Genomic DNA, 21,867 nt, shown 5'->3' on the forward strand with positions numbered 1-21,867 from the left:
TTTCGTATAAAACTAAGGATAATTTCAACTGCTTTATCTTCATGAATCTAAAACAAAATCTAAAAAATTTTTCATTTAAAAAATAGTATATAGCACAAAACTTTTAGAATCAATAATATATTGGCATAAAGGATTCGTGTAGCGTTCACATTAACCGAAATGTGCGATTATCGGATGAGGATTTTATTACACATTTCGTATCGAGCAAATTTTGTACCAAACTCGTTGTAAATGACAAATGGGACTATTTTTTGTCCTTTTCGTTTCATTTGATCTGCAAAGAATTTCAGCTGTATTTAACAGGGTCCGATTTGACCATGTTTCAAGCAAGTTTTTCAGCCTAGTTTCTCACAGACGTAGATATCCTATAAAAACAAATGAAGATGACTAATTGAGGGCCTTTGAGTCCACGATCGTTCGCCTAATAGTGAGCGGACATACAACCAATTTGACTACCTTTACATAGGAATATGATGATCTAATTATATTTCCAAAACATTTCATGAAATTTGATCATAATAAATTTGGCAGGCGGAGGATGTCTTCAAATGATGAACTTTAATTACATGATCAAGTTTCTCAGCTTAGTTTCTCACAGCAGACAAAACTATGATGTTTATACGAATTCATGTGAATGAAGAAATGGATAACATTCATACAAACTCCCAATATAACGAAGGATACAAGAGAGAGAGAGAAAGAGAGATTACCCGAAAGATATGAACGAATGAAGAAGTAAAATGGACGAATATTGCGAATGTGCGTGTGAGCTAGAACGTAAATGAAACTGATGTATCCATTATGAAAGGCATGAAAAGGAAAAGCTGCGCAACCGTCGTAACCGGAGTTGAGTCGAAGCGATAGAATGAAAGAAATCTCCAACCGTTACGAACAGTTTTGTTGTATAATAAAACCATTCAGACCTTTCCTGAAAACCTAGATTATATCATTGAATTTGGGAAAACGCATGTTCGAATGTCATTTATACAAATTAGGCCTCAAGCCTGAAAGGCTCAGCTTCCAAATATAATGGCGTTGTTAAGTAGAACTGTTGCGGGGGTTAGCAATTAAAGAAGTCTACTGGAAAAAAAATTTGGATTTTTTTCATCTAATATTTTCACTAAAGAATGAACAATTTTACTACATTCAACGTAAAAAGACGGATCGATCCAGGATGACAAATGATTTCAATGACGAAGATTTATGAAACGCTATTAAACATTATTTTAACAAGGAACATAATTTCACTTCGTTGCCCTGCTTTACATTGACTAGGTTTACCTTTCATTGGCTGTGAATGCAGGTAGTAGTGCTGTATAATAAATTAGTTTGGTTTTCAAACCACTGCATGGAATACTGCATACTGAAAGATAGGTAAGATATTTATATTTGCAGCGAAACAACACGTCTGGGACAACTTTTGTTGCATTCTCTATACCTATTATCATCAACTGTGGATGTTTTGTACATTTTTCAATTGCAGCATTCGTCCAGATGCAACACACGTGTACAGATTCAAATAAAAAAACAGCGAGTATCGTTCCAAAATGTAGATAAAGCCGAAAAGGTAATTATGCAACAATGCACATATCATAAAATGAGGCGCAAACATAAAGAAACAGATATACATATCCAAGCGAGTAGAATTATTACATAAAAAATTGAAACATCAAAACAAAAAATAGTGTCTCCATTATAATTCGGAGGAAAGGCTCATTGGTTTGAAATGCCGAAAAAAATCCTAACAGCAGACGAACAAATTTTTTTGAGCATGTATTTAATTTCTTATGAAAAATACAATCATCAACAGTAACGATTATGGCCAGATAAACCAAACCTCGCCAACAAACGGTTGCTCAAAAACACAGAATGTATGCTCTGACAGATGTGTAGGTAGAACAAAGCTGTAGAAGAGGCTAAAGAGTAGAGAGCATATCATTCGTTCTAAAAGTGGCGATGTAGACGGACGCACGGACGAGATATTTGTGTGATAGTGAAATGAAATTGCAGCAAATGCACATAAAAGTCAATAACAGTTTCGGTTGAGGCGAAAATAAAACTGTGCCAAACAGATTAGTAAATTAGAGAAATGCAAATAGTTTTCGGTTTTAGATGGGTTAGGATAGCTTATGTCTTCTCCCGTGTGCTATTAATTGCTTCTAACGCAGAGTGTATTTTATTTTTCCGAACAGTCACCGCGGTTCGCGCTCTAGCCGGCTGAAGTATGCTAAGTAATTGTGGTTCGGAGGGTTTCCTTTTGCTGAGGATGAATTTTCAATTTGTCCGTGAATCAACAAAACAGAGGTAGGAATTAGTGATTGTTTAAACGCGTGATTACATGAATAACCATCAATTTTCTTTCTTCAGAATGTTTCCACTGGTCCAACACGTGGAGGAGGTAAAATGGCGGAGGAAAATATGCGTTTGCAACAGAGATGGGTCGTGTGGAAGCTAGTACACTCAGCGGTATAGCGTATAACTTCGACCTGAACGATGGATCCTGTCGATCAACATGGGTCCCCAAATAAGGTAATCGACATGATTTCCGGTCAATGTTGAATGTGATGTTCCATACTGTGTCTAAAAAAGAGGAAAGAACAATATGGGTAAGGGAACTACATACGAAAATGAAATATCAACACTCAAAGAACAGATAATTGGTAGAAAAAAAGAGATGTTGGGGCCAGTTATCTGATAGCACGCGTTGGATTTCAACAGAGTGCGTGTTCGATAAACGGTGCGCAAAACTCATGTTTAATTCACTGTTTCTGCACCCGTAAAATTGTAAATTGTGTAAATTTTGTGTGTGACGAATTTCATGCCAAATCGTTTTAGGAGTTGGCAGCACCATCTCAGATTGCAATGAAACTTTGTGGGTATGAAACATTGGCAGTGCATACTTAAAATCTCGAAAAATATAGTCACTTTTTGAAATGGACTTACGAGTTTTTCTTTAATATTTTTAAAAAATCTCAAAAAATATAGTCACTTTTTAAAATGGGCTTACGAGTTTTTCTTTAATATTAATAAAAAAATTGTAACTCAATTGCCATAAGACGTGTAAAATTTTGGTCGGAGAAGGAAATGTAGAAAATTATTTAAATTTTCATTAAAATATTTAAAAAAATCACACTGAATAATAATAAAAATATTCATAACTCTTTTTTCATCTTGAACAAATTCATATGAATAGCCTATACAATAACCAACAAATCTGCCATGCATCAGAGGAAAGGAACTGCTACAGGGGAAGAATTCTTCTAATAACGACATTTTCATATTTTTTTTTTTGTAAAAACTACGAGGGGAATTTTAGTTTTTCAGGATTTTTTTTGTATAAAGTGAGAAAATAACTCAAAATTACGAAAAACTTTAACCCAAAAACGGTAAGACCTACGAAATTGGTTAAATTTTAATTAAAAATTTAAAAATAATTACACTGAAAAAAATTAAAACTAATTCATTTTTCTCGATTTCTTTTTTTAATTATGAAAAAAAATATGAATTGCCCATATAATAACCAACAAGTCATCCATACCTCGAATGAAGGTCTCTGCTTTAAGGAAGGAGTTTATTAACAAATTTTTTTTGATGTTTTTGTAAAAAAATACTACGGGAATTCCAATAATTAAAACATTGGACTTAAGAGAAAAATAGTGAAATTAATTTAAATAATTTTGATATTTTTAAATTCAAATTCCAAAGAAAGCCCCCAAATCATTTTCAATCTTTTTGTAAATCTCACAGTTTTCAAGTTAGTTTTTTTTTTTGTAAAAAAGTAATAAAAAAAATTTTTTTACAAATAACAACAACTAATAACGACTTCTCGGTATCGCACCGCATACATCCCCGGCAAATGCAGCGATATCTCTTATGCTGAAAATCGATTTCAAGATAGCGTCTTTCCTGCTTGGCGTCCGATGATAGAATGTGGCCAAGCCCCACCATCGCTCACTTTATATAGCCATATAGTTAACGTTGTAGCGACCGCCTATATTTATTTATAATCTCTTTTTTGTCTCCCTCCTTCACCATGTCCTTACGTTTCGCCCGTACCCGTGGTTGCTTGTAATGAATAGCTGTTTGCTGCGGGAGCGTAGACAAAATGTATGGGAAAGTAGGGAATTCTTTCTTTGAATTTTCCATCAATTTGAACTTTATATGAGCTGTAAAACCGTATTGTGTAGCATATAAACAATTGCTGAGGATATTTCCTATCAATGTGTGTATTTGAACCAAAATACATTTATTAATTAGCGTTCAACGGTTAGCGGTATTAGCGTTCAAAACTTTCAAAACACTTTTGACGTAGGAATACGTCATTCATTTCTATACCGGGGTGTAAAATCAATGTTTCGAAAACGAAAGCGTTACGCCGGAGAACGACATTTTGAGCGTCCTAAACAACTGAACGAAATGATATGATAAACACTTTATTTGAAAGATACAATGTCTATGCGTTATATACTTGTTACTTTTTGATCCAAAAACTTGTTTCAATAGCCTTAAAATTGCTTCCTAAACAGGCTATTGAAATCACCAATCGGTATATAAGCGAGCGCCGCTCGGAAATCCACTCAGTTATAATTAAACAACGATTGAGGTATAATCGCAGGAATGAATGGACACAGACACATACATCAAAACCATGGAGCCTGGAGAAATCGGCATTGCAAAATAGATGCTGGTACCTTTGTAATCGTTTGCACTTTTGAAAGTTTGAATGTTTCCCTAACACAGACTTTAAAACCATGGAGCCAAGGGAAATCGGCATTTCAAAATAGATACAAGCAGCGGGTACTTTTGTACTCGTTTGCGTTTCTGCAAATCGGAATATTTCCCTAACTTCAAAACCATGGAGCCAGGGGAAACTGGCATTGCAAAGTAGATGCACTTTTGCAAATCGGAACGTTTTCCTAACACAGACTTCTAAACCATGGAGCCAAGGGAAATCGGCATTTCAAAATAGATACAAGCAGAAGGCACTTCTGTATTCGTTTGCGTTTTTGCAAATAGGAATGTTTCCCTAACACAGACTTCAAAAGCATGGAGCCGGGGGAAATTGGCATTGCAAATGAGATGCAAGCTGCGAATACTTTTGTACTCGCTTGAGTTTTAGCAAACCGGAATGTGTTTTCTCAACACAGATTCCGAAACCAATAAATTGGGAAAGCAGATCTCGGCAGTACTTTTTATACCCCCATGCATTTTTACACTCCGGAATGCGTTTTGCTGACACGGTCTACAAAATCGGGTACAAATGCAACGCTTTGGCTCGGTTATTCAACTGCATGCCCCTTCATGTCGCCAGCTCACTGAACTTCTACGCATACCGTTTGATGATTAGGCAAAATGTTGATAACTATTTGCTGCGATAACCACTACCATAATGCATGAAATGACCGAAATTGGGATTTGTTTGCAATTGAATTCGTAAATTGTTTTATTCATTCACTAGTTTAATTAATAATTCAATCAACAGCTCTGCGCAGCGGCGATGTCGTACCCAATGAAGAGCATTCGAAGTGCGATTATTGAAAAAAATACAAATGATTACTGAGCCAACGGCAGTCCTACGTCAACCTTGCGGTTATATCATAGGTATAACCCATCCATAGTTTTTCACATCGAAATATTGAAATGGGGATTGTGTCACATTTACCCGAAACCCACTCACCCGAAAAAAATTCACCCGAATGTAACAAATACCCGAAAGCGACAGCTACCCAAATGTAACATCTACCCAAATTGACACTTAACCGAATGCGACGTTTACTCGAGTGCAACAATTACCCTAATGTAACAATTACCCGAAAGCGACACTTACCCAAAAGTAGGATATATTCAAATAATACACAAATTTTACTATATTTGTATTTGTATTTGTATATTTAATTCTGATCAGTGTTATATAAAGATCATATTTGTCTCATACTTTCATTTCCATTCAAAAAGTATTTTTCGTGGGAAGTACAATTCGAGAAATACTGGCATTGAATAAAATCCTTTTCAGAATAATGAGAAGTTAAAGAATGCAGTTTTATAACGTATTATTAAGCCCATCCATTCTTATGGATGACTCAGCCCGTTTACGAGCGTCGGACGCCATACGTTTATCTGGTGCATCAAGTTTGCATCCAGGCAATCAAAATGCATGACATGCATAATTAACCGGGCAAACGTAATGCACCAGGTAAACACATGCAGTCCGACGCTCGCTAACGCTCGGACGGGCCTGACTAAAGGATCGTCTCCTATGTTTCAAAAAACCCGGCAATCGGTGGAACACAGGTTTGCTTGCGAGAGGCCGCCGCTTCCGACGGCGGGTCCCCATTCCCATTCGAGTAAATGTTCATTCGGGTAAATGTGCATTCGGGTATATGTTGCATTCGGGTATTTGTTACATTCGGGTATGCGTTACATTCGGGTAAATGTGCTTCGGGTAAACGTGTTTCGGGTGAATGGAATTCGGATGAATGGGACACAACCTGAAATGGGCCTTTATATTGAAAGGTTAGACGTAGTCCTACGTCAAAGGTGGACAAACCATGATCATATTTTCGACTGGACAAACCAAAATCATTTATCTTGTAATGAATTCTTTCTTTAAGCGATTTTTTTACGTGAGTTTTTGCGTGATTTTTTCGAAAATGACACTGTCTAATTGTCGTCTCGCCGAGAAGAGAAAAATCCTGTGTGCAAGTTTGGCTGTGACGAGCGCGTGTCGAAAACGTGACATTTTTTTCACCCGATTCCCTCGAAATGATGCGATTTTTTGTGTGCAAACGCATCAATCGCGTAATCCAGTGTAATATCGTTATTTTGACATTGAACAAAATTGAGATCAGTTGTAATTTTTCAAAGAAAGTATGAAAAAATGATTCATAGATATACTTTCCCGGCAGAAGTGTCCATCGTCCTATGTATGAATAATTTGCTGGTTATTGTGTGGAGCTTTCATAATTTTTTTTTATTTAAAGAAAAATACATGTTTTGGAAAAAGAAATCATTTAAAAAAAAATTCAGCGAATTTTTTTTTCAAAAACATTGAAAACATTTCCTACAATTCATCCTTTGACCATCATTTTTGTAGGTCTTATGATTTTTGAGTTATTTTTTTTGTAAAATTGAAAAAAAAACTCCTTTTTAAATAGTCGTTAAGATTTTGTATGAGATTTCAAGTACGCAATGTTGCAATTATATCTCGTTGGTGCCAAAAATATGTTTAGGTAGAATGAACGTGAACGAAAATAACGAATAACTCCATTAGTTTTATTGATAGTGTGCAACTTTCTAGAAATCACTATCAAAAATTAATTTTACACGTGTTTGAATATCACAAACAAAATTGACGTTTGCTGGACGAGCCAAACTAGGCCAAGGATACACATAGAATTCAACTCTTTTGAATTTGTTGATGGTCCTGAAAAGAACTGATGCGTTGCTTTGTAGAAGCAACTGAAGATGGTTGATACATGATTAATTCTTGTTCTCGTGAGAACAATACACGAGATTCGCTGACTCGATGATCACCCAGCGGAAGGTTATGTGTGTGTCCCTGTGTCTGAGGCGACTGTCTTCTATGCTCAGCCCTTATCCACGGAAGCGGTAGCCTTTTTCGATGCAGACACTTTCTTGGTCTCCCTCTTATCGATACCACTCTTCTTCGATGGAATATTTTTCGGCCTTCTTGAATCTTGAAAATACTCTTCAATGAGTTGGATTGTTATGATTTCAGTAGCTTGCTTTCAAAGCAATTTTTGAGCTATTGAAACATTTTTTTGATCAATGAGTAAACAGTAATATAATATGTTGGATACAGCTTACCTCTCGAATACAAATTTAGTTTCTTTATTTTTTTCAGTACCGGAAACTACAATATATTCAATATAATAAGAATTTACCAAGAAAGTTTGATAACAAAGCGATAAACAAAGTAATAGAGCTTTAACGGTTGCCGTTTTATACCATGAAAATTATAGAATACCAAGATAATCTAGTACAGGCATATTTCAATTTTACTAAACCTAACATACCGGCCACCTTTTGAAATTCATTTCAAACATTTAACTTATTTTGCTTACTAATACTAATAATTACATATTTCAAAAACCTAATTAATCTTCAGAACATGGTAGTCCACAAATTTTCGAAACAGCGCGCTTAAATTCTCCTCCGGATGTCCTCAAAGTTACCACACGTGTAATACCATCTGGTCCAGGATGCGTGTCAACGACCCGAGCTAGAGGCCATCTAGCTGGGGGTAGAGCGTCGTCCTTCAAGATAACTATGCTGCCAACGTCGATTTTAAACTGCTTGGGATTGGTTTTGTACAGCACCTGCAATTCCTTCAAGTATTCGCTTCTCCACTGATGATGATGAACCTTTGCGAATAGGATTGGAGTCGCTCATACTGTCCCAAACGATTCAGTGGAATGTTGCGAACATCAGGTTCGGGAAGCGGTCGGATCATATTCTGGACCAGAAAGTGTGATGGTGTCAATGCGCGGCAATCGTTGGGATCATCCGACAACGGCATTAGAGGACGAGAATTCATACTTCCTTCTATGGACACGAGCACGGTAACCAATTCTTCGTAGGTCAGCAATGCGTCGCCGAGTTGTCTCACAAGCTGCTTCTTGGCCACCTTCACCGCGGCTTCCCATAGTCCGCCGAAGTTTGGTGCCCGGGGAGGGATTAGATGCCACTGGATACCATCCTGCGCAAGATTCTGTTTGATGTTGTCTTGTGCAGAGCCTGGCTGGAGCATACAATATAGTTTATGTAGGGCATTTTTCGCTCCAATAAAATTTGTCCCGTTATCGGAGTAGATGTGTTTTGGCTTATTCCTTCTCCAAATGAAACGATTCAGAGCCATTAGGAACGTAGTAGTAGAAAGATCACCTACCAGCTCCAAATGAACTGCCTTCGTACTTAGGCAAATTAATACACATATATAAGCTTTTCTCGATGGAGCTTTTCGTTGCGCGGGCTCCAGATAAATTGGCCCGCAATAATCGACGCCGGTGCATTCAAAAGCTTCACCCGCTGTAACACGAGCGGCAGGCAGTTGGCCAATTGGCTGCTCAATCGGATGAGGAGTTGCTCTGCAGCATCGAAAGCATTTACGAAGTACGCTTGTCACAGCTCTTCGGCCACTGAGGGGCCAAAATTCATCTCTTACGACGGCTAGTGTTGTCGAAATTCCGCTATGAACCAGCTTTTCATGATGATGCTTGATGACCAGTCTCGTAAAGGGATGAAAACCAGGTAGGATAATAGGATGCAGTACGTCGAAAGCTTCCCTCGAACGCTGCAGCCGGCCACCAACGCGTATAAGGCCATCGGCATCCAGGTAGGGATTCATCAAACGCAGCTTCGATTTACTGGATACACGCTTGCCTAGTTGAAGCAGTTTAAGTTCGTCGGGAAACGATTCCTTTTGTACAAGCTTGGATAACACGAGTTTCGCAGCCATAATCTCTGCAGCGTCTAACACTTTGCCACGGTATCGATTTTCGGGTTTACATCGCGCATTCCTTGCAAAACGAAAAACGAATCCGACCAAGTTCAATAATCGAAGATAGCGTGAATATCGTAGAAATAGAGGATCGGGTGATGCTGTGATCGTTGCCAGTATGGCCGTCTTTTTCTGCTCGAGTTCCTCCACAGGGAAATCAATTGCTTCATACACTTGCGAAGGCCATGAGGATTTAGGCTTGCGAAGCCAGCTAGGACCATATTTCCACTTGTCGCTGGTTACTAGCTCGTTTGCTGAAACTCCTCGTGATACTAAGTCTGCTGGATTCTCCTCCCCAGCAACGTGAATCCATTTCGAACCATGAGTAGTGGACTGAATCTCAGAAATACGATTTGCCACAAATGTCCTCCATGTTCGAGGGGGGGATTTCATCCATTGCAAAACAACCGTCGAATCACTCCAAAAGTGACTAGCTTTTATAGGAACATCTAGGGCGAGGATCAATTTCTCATACAAACGGGCACCGACAAGTGCAGCACATAATTCAAGCCGGGGGATACTCAAACATTTAAGAGGGGCAACCCTCGATTTGGATGCTAGCAAGCTCACTTTGATACTACCACCCGTAGCTTCGGAACGCACGTACACGCATGCCCCGTATGCTGCATCTGAGGCGTCCGCGAACGTGTGTATTTCAACATTGTTTAAATGGGACATGAAAGCGCATCGATCAATGCGAAAATCGGAAAGTTGTGGTAGTTGCTGACAAAAACGGTCCCATTTTCGTTGCATCTCCGGCGTCACCTGGTCATCCCAATTCAACGACAAAAGCCACAGGTGCTGCATCATTATTTTCGCCTGTACAATGACCGGGGACACCAGACCCAGTGGATCGAAGAGTTGTGCAATGGCCGACAATATGCTGCGCTTTGTTGCCTCTCGAGACTCCAAAGAAACGGATACAGTAAACATTCGCTAACTGGGCGAAAAGGGAAGACCAGTTATTGACATTTGCGTTTTAACTGGTCCGGCATGTTAAACGTCAAATAAAATCGAGGGGAACTTCAATGAATTGTTTGATTCACGTTGATAATGAAATTGGATAAACAAAAGGATTCCATTGAAAGTTTCGCATTGAGTGTGACAACAGATATGAAATATAATTTGAGGACATTATTTTTCTGTAATTCAATCAATGTTTTTGTCATGCGAAAATAATGTCAATTTTCATAACATTTCAAGTTTCATTCCAATTTCCCCTTACAGCAAATCTTCCATTTGAATATGGCGTCGATTGTTTACGAAATTCTGCTTTTTAACTGGTCCAAGGACCAGTTAACGTTCGCCCAGTTAAAACGCAGACCAGTTAAAACAGGACCAGTTAGCGAACGATTACTGTACGTTGAATCGTCAGCCTCCGGTATTCCGAGAGTTTTTATCGTTTCGTCCTGATCGAACGTGAGAGCAGACTGAGTGCCGAGAAGCTCCTGAGGTATTTTGGCCAACACATCCGGTGAATTTGAAACCCACTTGCGTAGACGGAATCCACCTTTCTGCATCAACTGCATTAGCTCCGATTGAAGTTGAATTGCAGCTTCGATAGAAAATTCACCACCTATGTAGTCATCTATATAAATGTTCTTCTTGACTGCCTTGCTTGCATTTGGGTAGGCTGCACCTTCGTCGTTCTCCAGTTGCAATAATGTACGCGTAGCTAGAAACGATGATGGGGCTAGACCGTATGTGACTGTAGCTAGCTCGTAGATCCTGATGGGTTGGCTTATGTCGAAGCGGAATACGATTCTCTGCAGTCGCCGGTCTATAGGGTTCATCCACACTTGGCGATACATTTTTTCGGCGTCTGCCACTAGGGCAACTGGAAACTGTCGAAACCTCACGATAATTGTAACGATGTCGTCTTGGACAACTGGACCCACGAGAAGAGAATCATTTAGGGATTTCCCAGTGCTCGTCTTAGCAGAACCATCAAACACTACTCGCACTTTCGTCGTGGAGCTCGATTCCTTTACGACGGGATGATGCGGGAGGTAACATTCAAGAAGACGGCAATCATTATCCACTGGAACCTCGCGCATGTGGCCTAATGCGAGATACTCTCTCATGAAGTCGTGGTATTGTGACTTTAATTCCTTCTTCTTCTCCAACATTCGCTCCAACCAGCGAAACCGTTGGAAAGCGCTTGTTTTCGAAGCGCCAATCATTTTCTCGTACTGTGGTTGCTTCGGCATTTTAACGATGTATCGACCATCGGCATCTCTGGATACAGTTTCTCTGAATAGTTCCTCGCATCGTTGCTCATCGAGCGAAAGGTTTGATCCGTTAATCTCCTCTACTCTCCAAAACCGTTCGAGTAATTGGTCCACAGGTGTAACTGTCGCCACATGACAAGCTACCGGGATTCGTTCCGCTTCGTTCGTTTCCTTTACGATACCAGACACTATCCAACCGAATACGGTTTCTATCAGCATGGGAAGATCGACCGCCAAACGAACTTTTCCTTCACGAATAAAATCGAAGAATTGTCCTGCTCCAAGTATCATATCTATACGATGAGTCACGTTGAATTCGGGGTCAGCCAACGGTAGAGTTTCTTGAATTTTCCAGCACGACGTATTGAATGAAACGGGAGGTGTATCACATGTTACTCTACGTAGGACTAAGAAGTCTAGTGTTTGCTGGAATGGGAAAACTCGGGAACGTATTTCTGCCTGCACTTGATGCTTGGCATTCGTGACTGTACCATCTATGCCATATATTGGGATGTTGATTGGTCTGCGGGCTAGGTGTAACTGCTGACATAAACGCTCGCTGATGGCATTCGGCTGCGAGCCAGAATCCAGCAACGCTCGGGCGACGTGTTCTTGTCCGTATGGATCGACGACCAATAGAACAACCGTTGACAATAATACATTCGTGTGAGTCACCTTCACTGCGGGATTCGCTAGCACTAAGCTAGTGTACGTATCAATAGTAGGTACTGCGGCAGCAACAGCAGACACCATTGGATTTGGACTCGGCTGTTGATTTTCACAGGAGGGCATTGTCATCTGGTTTCTTATGTCTGCATCAGCTTGACGATTCTCGGCCGATCCTGGGTGAATCATCGAATGATGCCGCTTGGAGCAATGCTTACAGCTGAACTTGGAGCGGCAGCGTCTCGCATAATGGTCATTCCGGAAGCAATTACTACAGAGTCGTTTATCATACACCACCTTCAATCGAGCTGCCACATTCATTCCATTGAACACAGCGCAATCCACGAGCGGATGTTTTTGCTTCTCGCAAGCAGGGCACATTGGAAATATTTTTCCAGATGCTCCGTCCGTTACTGCAGCGTTAATATTCAGGCGGGGATGATAGTGCTTCTTACTTCCTGAACTTCCAGCTGCGGGCTTCGATAATAACGACGACGGATTTGGTCGATTAATGAGAATGGTCTCCAATACACGAGCTCTTTTCTGCAGGTATTCTATCATTTTTTCATAGGTTGGCTGCTGATCCGATGAAATGGATTCCTCCCAAGCCGCTAGAGAGGCGTCGTCCAACTTGTCCTCCAGAATTTCCATTAATATGGAACTGTACTGGGCGATAGGTTCGCCTAGCTGCTCTAACACCTTCGTGTGCCTCTGAAATTCATCCACTATTTTATGTAAAGCTTCGACGGAATGATTGGGTATCTTGGGATACTTCAAAAGCGCCCGAATATGTTTCTTCCGCAACAAAACCTTGTTGGAATATCGTTATACTAGCGTTTCCCAAGCTACAGCGTAGTTATTGGCGGTGATTGTGATCGATTGAATTAAATTCGCAGCCTCTCCTTTCAATGCGGCCCTGAGATAGTGGAATTTCTGCACGCATGAAATCTCGTTCGACGTATGAATCATCGACACAAATGTGTCATGAAAGGTAAGCCAATCATTAAAATCGCCGGTCAATTCCGGTAACGTGATCGTGGGCAACTTCACATTAGATAGCGGAGACGAAGTGGACGGTTGTACATTCATAGAGGATACAGCGGACGATAACGGTGTGGCAACCTCGGGCATTCTCGTCAACAAACCAGCCTTTACGCGGAAATATTGTTCCTCGATCTTAGCACGACACTCCAAGTTCCCCTTCATGAATTCTTCCGTTTCATCGAGCAGCTCATATTCAGATTGAACTGCTTCGAAGACTTCCATCAGTTTCTCCAATCGTTCCAATCTCAAACCGACTTCCCGGGCATGCTGGGTTGGATCATACTTCTTCAAGAAATCCTCTATGCGCTTCAATCCTTCTACGACGTTTTTTCGCTTTAATTCTTTGGCTTTCAATTTCTTATCGGCCATGACGACGAATACAGTGGGATCGATTCCAATGAGCTGGTACCTCCACTCTCACGAGGCTTCTTATGCCTTCCGTAGGTATCGCTGCTTCTCGCGAGCTGAGTGTTCACACTCGTACGCGATTCGAGGTTAGATTCCAATGTCGAGCTGAAACGGTCGAAGGAAGACCCAGAAGTACCGCAAAAGAGGGATTTAAGTGTTTGGAACGGTACTAACCTTGTACCTCCGATTTCAGGAGGCCTTGTATAAATTAAAACAAGCGGGAACAGCAGTATACGACGATAGTCGTCCGACGGGATGTATACAAAATAGCGATGCTCTTAATTGGTTGGGGTTATGTTCCACATGTGAACCAAAAATACGCTGGGACTTTCCGATGGGGATCCTGGTCACGGCACCAGTAAGTTGGGTACAGCTTACCTCTCGAATACAAATTTAGTTTCTTTATTTTTTTCAGTACCGGAAACTACAATATATTCAATATAATAAGAATTTACCAAGAAAGTTTGATAACAAAGCGATAAACAAAGTGATAGAGCTTTAACGGTTGCCGTTTTATACCATGAAAATTATAGAATACCAAGATAATCTAGTACAGGCATATTTCAATTTTACTAAACCTAACATAATACATAGATATTTTACTTTTCGAATGAAGTGATTGCCGTCTCTTCTCGCTCAGTCGGTAAGGAAGTTTTAACGTTCAAAATCTTGTTTCTCCAATGTAGTTTGCTCTAGTTTTCGAAACTTCGAACCAACACCCCAGTACAGAAATGAAAGACGCAATCTTACGTCAAAACAGAAATCGGTCTCTCGGTAGCCATTCGGGTGTAGTTTTGTGTGTTGTGTGATCATGTGACTTCTAGAAACTGCATGCAATCACCAAAATTCAATGCCAATGGGCAGGTTTTTCCTTTGTACCCCCAAACATAGAGAGGTTTCAGGTTCGACCGTCCCAAGCACTTTGCGAAACGAACTCTAATTGCTGTGGCAATTGTTGCTAGCAACAATCGACCTTAGATCGACGAAAAATATCCCACTTTTGCCTGCGTTATCATCACAGGTAATAATTCCGACGGTCTCTGTTTTCCCTTCTCGCTTGGGAAGCCCGAACCAACAAAACCAGCAAAAACCAACCGGGAAAGCAAGGCTGTTCCCAAGAAAAATAAACAACTTGAAATTCATCAAATAAAAATCGTATCTATTTCTAAATTTCCATTCCATTCAATTTCCGTTACATTTTATTTACAATTTTTATACAGTTCTCTTTCCCATTCTAACTAACCCTATCACTCTATCCTCAATTTGTTTCCCCTTTAAATATTCTTCATCTCACTTAATCACACTCTTCTCATTTCTCTCTATCCACTACTCCCTATCAGAATTTGGCTCATCAAATCTATCTAAATCCTTACTTTACTAATAATCTCCATCCATACACATTTTCTCAGCTGCTCGCGTTTACTTTATTTCGTCATATATCACTCATTTTCGGGTATTCCTATTCATGGTCAATCACCGGTACTATATTGAGTGCGTGCCAGAAATTCATTTATTCCAAATCATTCTATCTCAACCAGCGGAAGAATTAGCGTCGCCGGGACCTTGGTTTTTTTGTATATTCCGGTTTGATTCTTAAAATTCATCACACGTACGTAGAAAACTGTTTCTCAACTTGGGTTTCGAACCGGCTACCCTTATTAAATGATGTTTCACGACCGGCCGGTTTTAATATCGTTATGCGCATGGGATATATTGGTTTGATTTTTACTCACGACCGATACGAGTTCGCTGTCCAAATACAATTTCTATGCTGCGGGATGCTGCTGAACTATCAGTAGGATTTCCTCTCACGTTCGTCGATGGTTTGTTCGCTTGGATCAGCGGGGCTTGTTTCCGCTTAAAGTTGGTCGTCGATGCTGCTCTCCCTGCCAGCGCTTCGCGCTCTTCAGCAGGTGGTACTTCTGACTCCTTTTCGCTGTATCGCGGGGTCAGGATCGGCTCTAGCTAGTGTCCGGTGCATCGGGAATCGACTGCAACTGAGATTTCTATCCACGCTAAGCACGATACACTCCTACTCTTCCTATCGTTTGGGCCACTAATTGAGCCACTACTTTCCTATCTAGGGGAAAATAAATTCATTTTGTAAAAAAAAAGATCCTAAAAGTGGCTTGCTCAGTTATAACCGCGACTCATTAACCTAAGCTAGCACACCGAGGCTCCAGGAGATGTTTGCCAAAACCTGCCTCTCCCACGAGGACGAAGTGACTGATTAGAATTTCAAATTCCTCAGATCAGCCAGGCGCGAAATCAATTTTGTCGTAGTTATGTAATTGCCACAAAAGTGCGCAAGTACATAATGTTTCTAAAGCCAATTATCGCGCGCAACAATTGCCTTAATCATTATTAAGGCCATCCACCTTTAATCCCAAATGCCTGATCTTGCCGAACCTTCAATCCAACCCATATTTGAGGACAAAGCACCTGCTCTTTTGCAGAGTTTCAAACCTGAAACAGGAACAGCTCTTTCACTCCCCCTTTGGGTGAGGATGCAGCTCAACGTTTCCACAAAAGACATGTTCCCAAAAGAAAAAACTATTGATGGGTTATACCTATGATATAACCGCAAGTTTGACGTAGGACTGCCGTTGGTTTAGTAATCAATTGTATTTCTTCAATTAGCAATAATCCCACCTCGGATGTTCCTCATTGGGTACGATATCGCCACTGGGCAGAGTTATTTTTTGTGTGTATTGATTAAATTAGTGAATGAATGAAATTATTTACGAATTCAATTGCAAACAAATCTTAATTTAAGTCAATTCATGCATTATGGTAGTAGTTATCGCAGCAAATAATTATCAACATTTTGCCTTTTACGGTATGCGTAGAAGTTCAGTGAGCTGGCGACATGAAGAGTTTGCAAAAATACAAGCGAGTACAAAAGTACCCGTAGTTTGCACCTATTTTGCAATGCCAATTTTCCCAGGCTCTATGTTTTTGAAATCTGTGTTAGGGAAACATTCTAATTTGCAAAAACGCAAACGAGTACAAAAGTGACCGCTGCTTGCATCTAATTTGATATGCCGATTTCCACAGGCTCCATGGTTTTGAAGTCTTTGTTAGGGAAACATTCCGATTTCCAGAAACGCAAGCGAGTACAAAATTACCCGCAGCTTGCATCTATTTTGCAATGTCGATTTCCCCAGGCTTCATGGATTTGAAGTCAGTGTTAGGGAAACATTCCAATTTGCAAAACGCAAACGAATACAAAAGTGACCGCTGCTTGCATCTAATTTGATATGCCGATTTCCACAGGCTCCATGGTTTTGAAGTCTTTGTTAGGGAAACATTCCGATTTCCAGAAACGCAAGCGAGTACAAAATTACCCGCAGCTTGCATCTATTTTGCAATGTCGATTTCCCCAGGCTTCATGGATTTGAAGTCAGTGTTAGGGAAACATTCCAATTTGCAAAACGCAAACGAATACAAAAGTTCCGGCTGCTTGCATCTAGTTTGCTATGCCAATTTCCCCTGGCTTCATTGTTTTGAAGTCTGTGTTAGGAAAACATTCCGATTTGCAGAAACACAAATGAGTACAATAGTTCCCGCTGCTTGCATTTAATTTGCTATGCCGATTTCCACAGGTTCCATGGTTTTGAAGTCTGTGTTAGGGAAACATTCCGATTTGCAGAATCGCAAACGAGTACAAAAGTACCAGCAGCTTACATCTATTTAGCAATGACGATTTTCTTGTGCTCCATGGTTTAGAAATCTGTGTTAGGGAAACATTCCGATTTGTAGAAACCCAAGCGAGTACCCGCAGCTTGCATCTATTTTGCAATATCGATTTCCCCAGGCTTTATGATTTTGAAGTCTGTGTTAAGGAAACATTCCAATTTGCATAAACGCAAACGAGTACAAAAGTATCCGCTGCTTGCATCTATTTTGCAATGCCGATTTCCTCAGGCTCCATTGTTTTAAAGTCTGTGTTAGGGAAACATCCATCCATTCCAGCGATCGTAACTCAATCGTTGCGCAATTTTAACTGAGTGAATTTCCGCGCGGCACTCGCTTATATACCGATTGGTGTGATTCCAATAGCCTGTTTTGAAAGCAATTTTAGGGCTATTGAAACAAGTTTTTGGATCAAAAAGTAACAAGTACATAACGCGTAGACATTTTATCTTCCGAATGAAGTGTTTATCATAGCATTTCGTTCAGTTGTTTAGGAGCTATTAACACTCAAAATCTCGTTCTCCGGCGTAACGTTTTCGTTTTTGAAACTTTGAACATACACCCCAGTATAGAAATGAAAGACGTAGTCCTACGTCAAAAGAAGAAAATACTGAGTGCTGCGTCGCTAGAGTGGAATGATTTTTGTGATCCCAGTTCTATCGACGTCTAAGCACTCAGTGGAACCCTACAATCGTTTGGTAACGATTGAACCCAACTGTTGCTAAAAAATCTGTCGGAATCGATTTATTCCAGCCTATCTTTATATCTTTGTAGATAGTTATGAAATGTTAAGAAACTTTGACTAGAAATATGCTTCACTGTTTAACGACATTGTTTTCTATTACAGATAACTTTAACCTCTCATTAGAATGGTTCCTGTGGTGGACGGCCCAACAAGTGTATGAAGGAAAATGGCGGAGAACAGTATGCGTCTGCAACTGAAAAGTTGTGATAGCACATTCACATTGAACAGCTTAGTGGAGAACCGGCCTGAACGATGAACCTTGTCGGTCACCATTACAACCCCCCTCACACAAATAAGGTAAACGACATGGCTTCCGGTAAATGTTGAAATATGATGTTCAATATTGTTTCAAAAAATGAGGAAAGAAAGCAGTTCGAGTAGGGGGACTACATACGGAAATGAGATCTCAACAATCGTAGTACGAATAAGATTAGGATTTCGTTCGAGTACTTGCTTGGAGTCATTTGACTTCCAATTTTTGAAATTGATTATATTAGTTATTTAGTACACATAACAATGATAGGTCTTTAGATCTTTAGGAAATAAGTTATATTAGCTGAAATTTTCACATACCAATTGACCATTGACCGTCTCTATTACCAGGTTTATCATTTCAAATAGTCGCTGCCGTTTGAATAAGCAACAATTAGAGATTTATTGCAAATTATTGCACATAAAAATCGTGGTGGTAGCTTTCCATGGTTAAAAAAGTCAATTACACAATCAATATTCGGTTATTAGGTTTGGTGCAGAATATTATAATATTTTAAACATTTTGTACTCGTCGTTTGGGATTCGGTCAAAATTACGACAGCAGTTATCTTGAATGTAGCAAACTTTCAACGGTTGTTTTCACGTACTAGCTCTTCCAACTTGGAGCATTTCGAAAAAGGGACATAACAAATTCATCCGTGATTATTGACGTTTCAAATGGCATGGTCGTTCGAGATGATGCTGCGTAGTTCGAAGTGGACATGATCGTTGATTTTCATTATTTGGTTTATACTGTCTCTGGGATCAGCCACATACATTGCCTGATAAGGACAATACGGCTCTCATGTTTAGTTTTCACTTGGTAGAACATTTCTCATATGTCCCCTGCTACTGCTTAATTCCCTTCTCGGAATTTTATGTACTCCTGGGGTCCAGTTAAAACTTCTGTATTCAAAGAAACACTTGGATTTAGGAGATTGGATTTAGCATCGAAGACTAAAGAAGGTTATTTCCTTCTGCGAAGTGGGGTGAATAATATGTTGAATCGGATGTCTGAGTTGTTTCCTCGTATCTAAGTACAGTAGAACCCCGATTCTCCGCGGAAAAGTCAGGCTAGCTTATCGTGAATAACGAAAATCGCGGATAACGCTATAAAGGACTAAAAAAGAGTTTCAAACAAAAAAAAATATTTCAGCATGGAAACTATGTTTTATCAACACAGAACTCATTAAACTATCCATTTACCAGGTCGTTTACACTCGTGGTCAAATAATGTGAATGCCATGACCAAAACAAAAGTGCATGAGCCTATCATTCGCTGTCAAATTCGAGGAAGCTCTATAGATTTACTACGAAGCTTGCTTTCGCGGATTATCGGGGTTCCACTGTATTCTGCATACTCTTTGTTCAGGTGATTTTGTATCTTATCATTTTACCATTTGGCGAACTTTTGTACCTTTTTCATTTTGGCCCTCATCGTCTATGAGAGAGATCTCTTCTGTAATCGTAGTTAATTTTTTGCCAAATTCTTTCATGGAGAAAAAAATTATACTTATGCTTGCTCGTGGAAGGTTTATGGTCTTAGGGGCCTTGACTATTGACGATCTGCACTATGTGTGCGATTTCGAGTAATCATACTACAAAGATTGTCGTTAATATTTTTGGTGCAATCGAATTATTGCAACTTATCTTGTGTCTCAGTACATTCTTATAGCATTTGAGGGTACCGCGACTAAAAATGTGCTTTACTGTCCAACGACTTTGTTTTCTATTATAAATCATCTTCGAACCCCAGTTACGGAGGTGTATCTTGCCAGATCTTTCTCCCCAGTCAGTGCACATCGTGACGTATACGTAAACTATCACAGGTCGCCGTACACTAATTCACTGTTGTTCGCGCTCTGCCTGGTCCTCCAGGCAGAGTGTCAATGGTCAAATAATAAGCGGGGATTAGAACTATTTAATAAGTTTTATTTTAACCATTTTATTAACAGTTGCTGTTTAACTTGAACTTCACGAACATACTGACTGTACTCATCATACTCGACTCAACTTTTACTGCCTCTGGCTTCTAAGTCGAAGTATCTCTATATATAATAGTTTTTGTTTATAGTTCCTTAAGAATGCATTGGAAGAAACCAAGTCATAGAGAAATTGCCAATCAATCGAATGCAGTGTTCGATGGGATTGGGGTCGAGAATAAAAATGCTTACTGCGCTCGTAAGCGCGCATATCGGTTTCATGGGAAACCTCATCGCGTATTTCAACGGAATAGAATTAGGTCTTGTTTTGATTTTAGTTTATTGCCTCTAGCTGCGCACGACATGATGTAAGAATGCATTCATATCGTTAGCGCGCGTTGCTAGTTTTTATGGCTGAGTGTGGGGGAAAGGCAATTAACGAAATTATGCAGTTGCGCTTGGAGAATGTTTCATGGGAATCGTAAATCGAAGTATATGCGCATGAGTCATTAAGAAACATTATGAAACTGCTTATGAGGATGGGTTTTGGAGATGGATTTAAAATGGTTCATGGAATGATATATGGAATATGAAATATGAAATATGGGATTTAATATGAGATTTGGAAATGGGGTTTGGAAATCATACTACACCATCCCTCTTCGGGAGAATGATGTAATAAAATGAAATCATTCTTAGTATTCAAATTATGGATTGATTATTCCTTGGCTTCTTTCAATGTTACAAATATTGTATAGACTTTATATAGGTTTATAAAATTATATTTTCCAAAACTGTTGGTATATTGTAACAATGGTCTGCGGTTTCAATAACTTATTTACTAACTTTTGATAGGTTTTTGAGAATTATCTTGTTGAATTTTGATTAGTCTGTTTTTGTGAACTATCATTGAATGATTTGTTCTCGGGTTTTTTATTTTACAGTTTGGATCTAACAATTCTTCTACTAAATAGGGTCCTTCGTAAAATGGATCTAATTTTCGTCTGTTTTCTATTTTTAAATAGACTGATTCATTTATTTTCAATTGAATTGGATTGACATTGTTTTCTGCTGCAATAGTTCTTTTTATCTTCTGCACAATTAATTTATTCCTTGTGATTTCATTTGATTTTTGCAATTTAAATTTTAATTCTTTATTGTATTGTTCAAAATTATATACTGGTTCTACTCCGAATTCTAAAAATTTCTTGAGACAACCTTGCTTTGTTTCCAAATAAAGTCTTGTCCAGTTAGAATCCGTACGGAAGAAATCATTTATATCTCGGAGATAGAATGACATACAAAAAAGAGTGATCAACCAAAAGAAAGATATATTCTTGCACTTTTACAAAAAAATGTCCTTAAAATTATTTTTCTTCATTT

The 21,867-nt window shown here is 39.4% G+C and overlaps 1 long non-coding RNA gene across 2 annotated transcripts; it reads left to right on the forward strand.

The window, feature by feature from the left end:
- The first annotated feature begins 1,473 nt into the window (after positions 1–1,473).
- Positions 1,474–21,453, forward strand: LOC129775469 (uncharacterized). 2 transcript variants are annotated; one of them, XR_008742962.1, is made up of 4 exons: positions 1,474–1,567; positions 2,193–2,304; positions 2,368–2,529; positions 18,413–21,453. It is a non-coding gene; the product is annotated as an uncharacterized LOC129775469 (long non-coding RNA). The 2 variants fall into 2 exon arrangements; XR_008742961.1 differs by lacking the exon at positions 1,474–1,567 and adding an exon at positions 1,921–2,116.
- The last annotated feature ends 414 nt before the right edge of the window (positions 21,454–21,867 follow it).

Source organism: Toxorhynchites rutilus, chromosome 3, assembly GCF_029784135.1.
Source record: "Toxorhynchites rutilus septentrionalis strain SRP chromosome 3, ASM2978413v1, whole genome shotgun sequence".
In the NCBI taxonomy this organism is placed as follows: domain Eukaryota; kingdom Metazoa; phylum Arthropoda; class Insecta; order Diptera; family Culicidae; genus Toxorhynchites; species Toxorhynchites rutilus.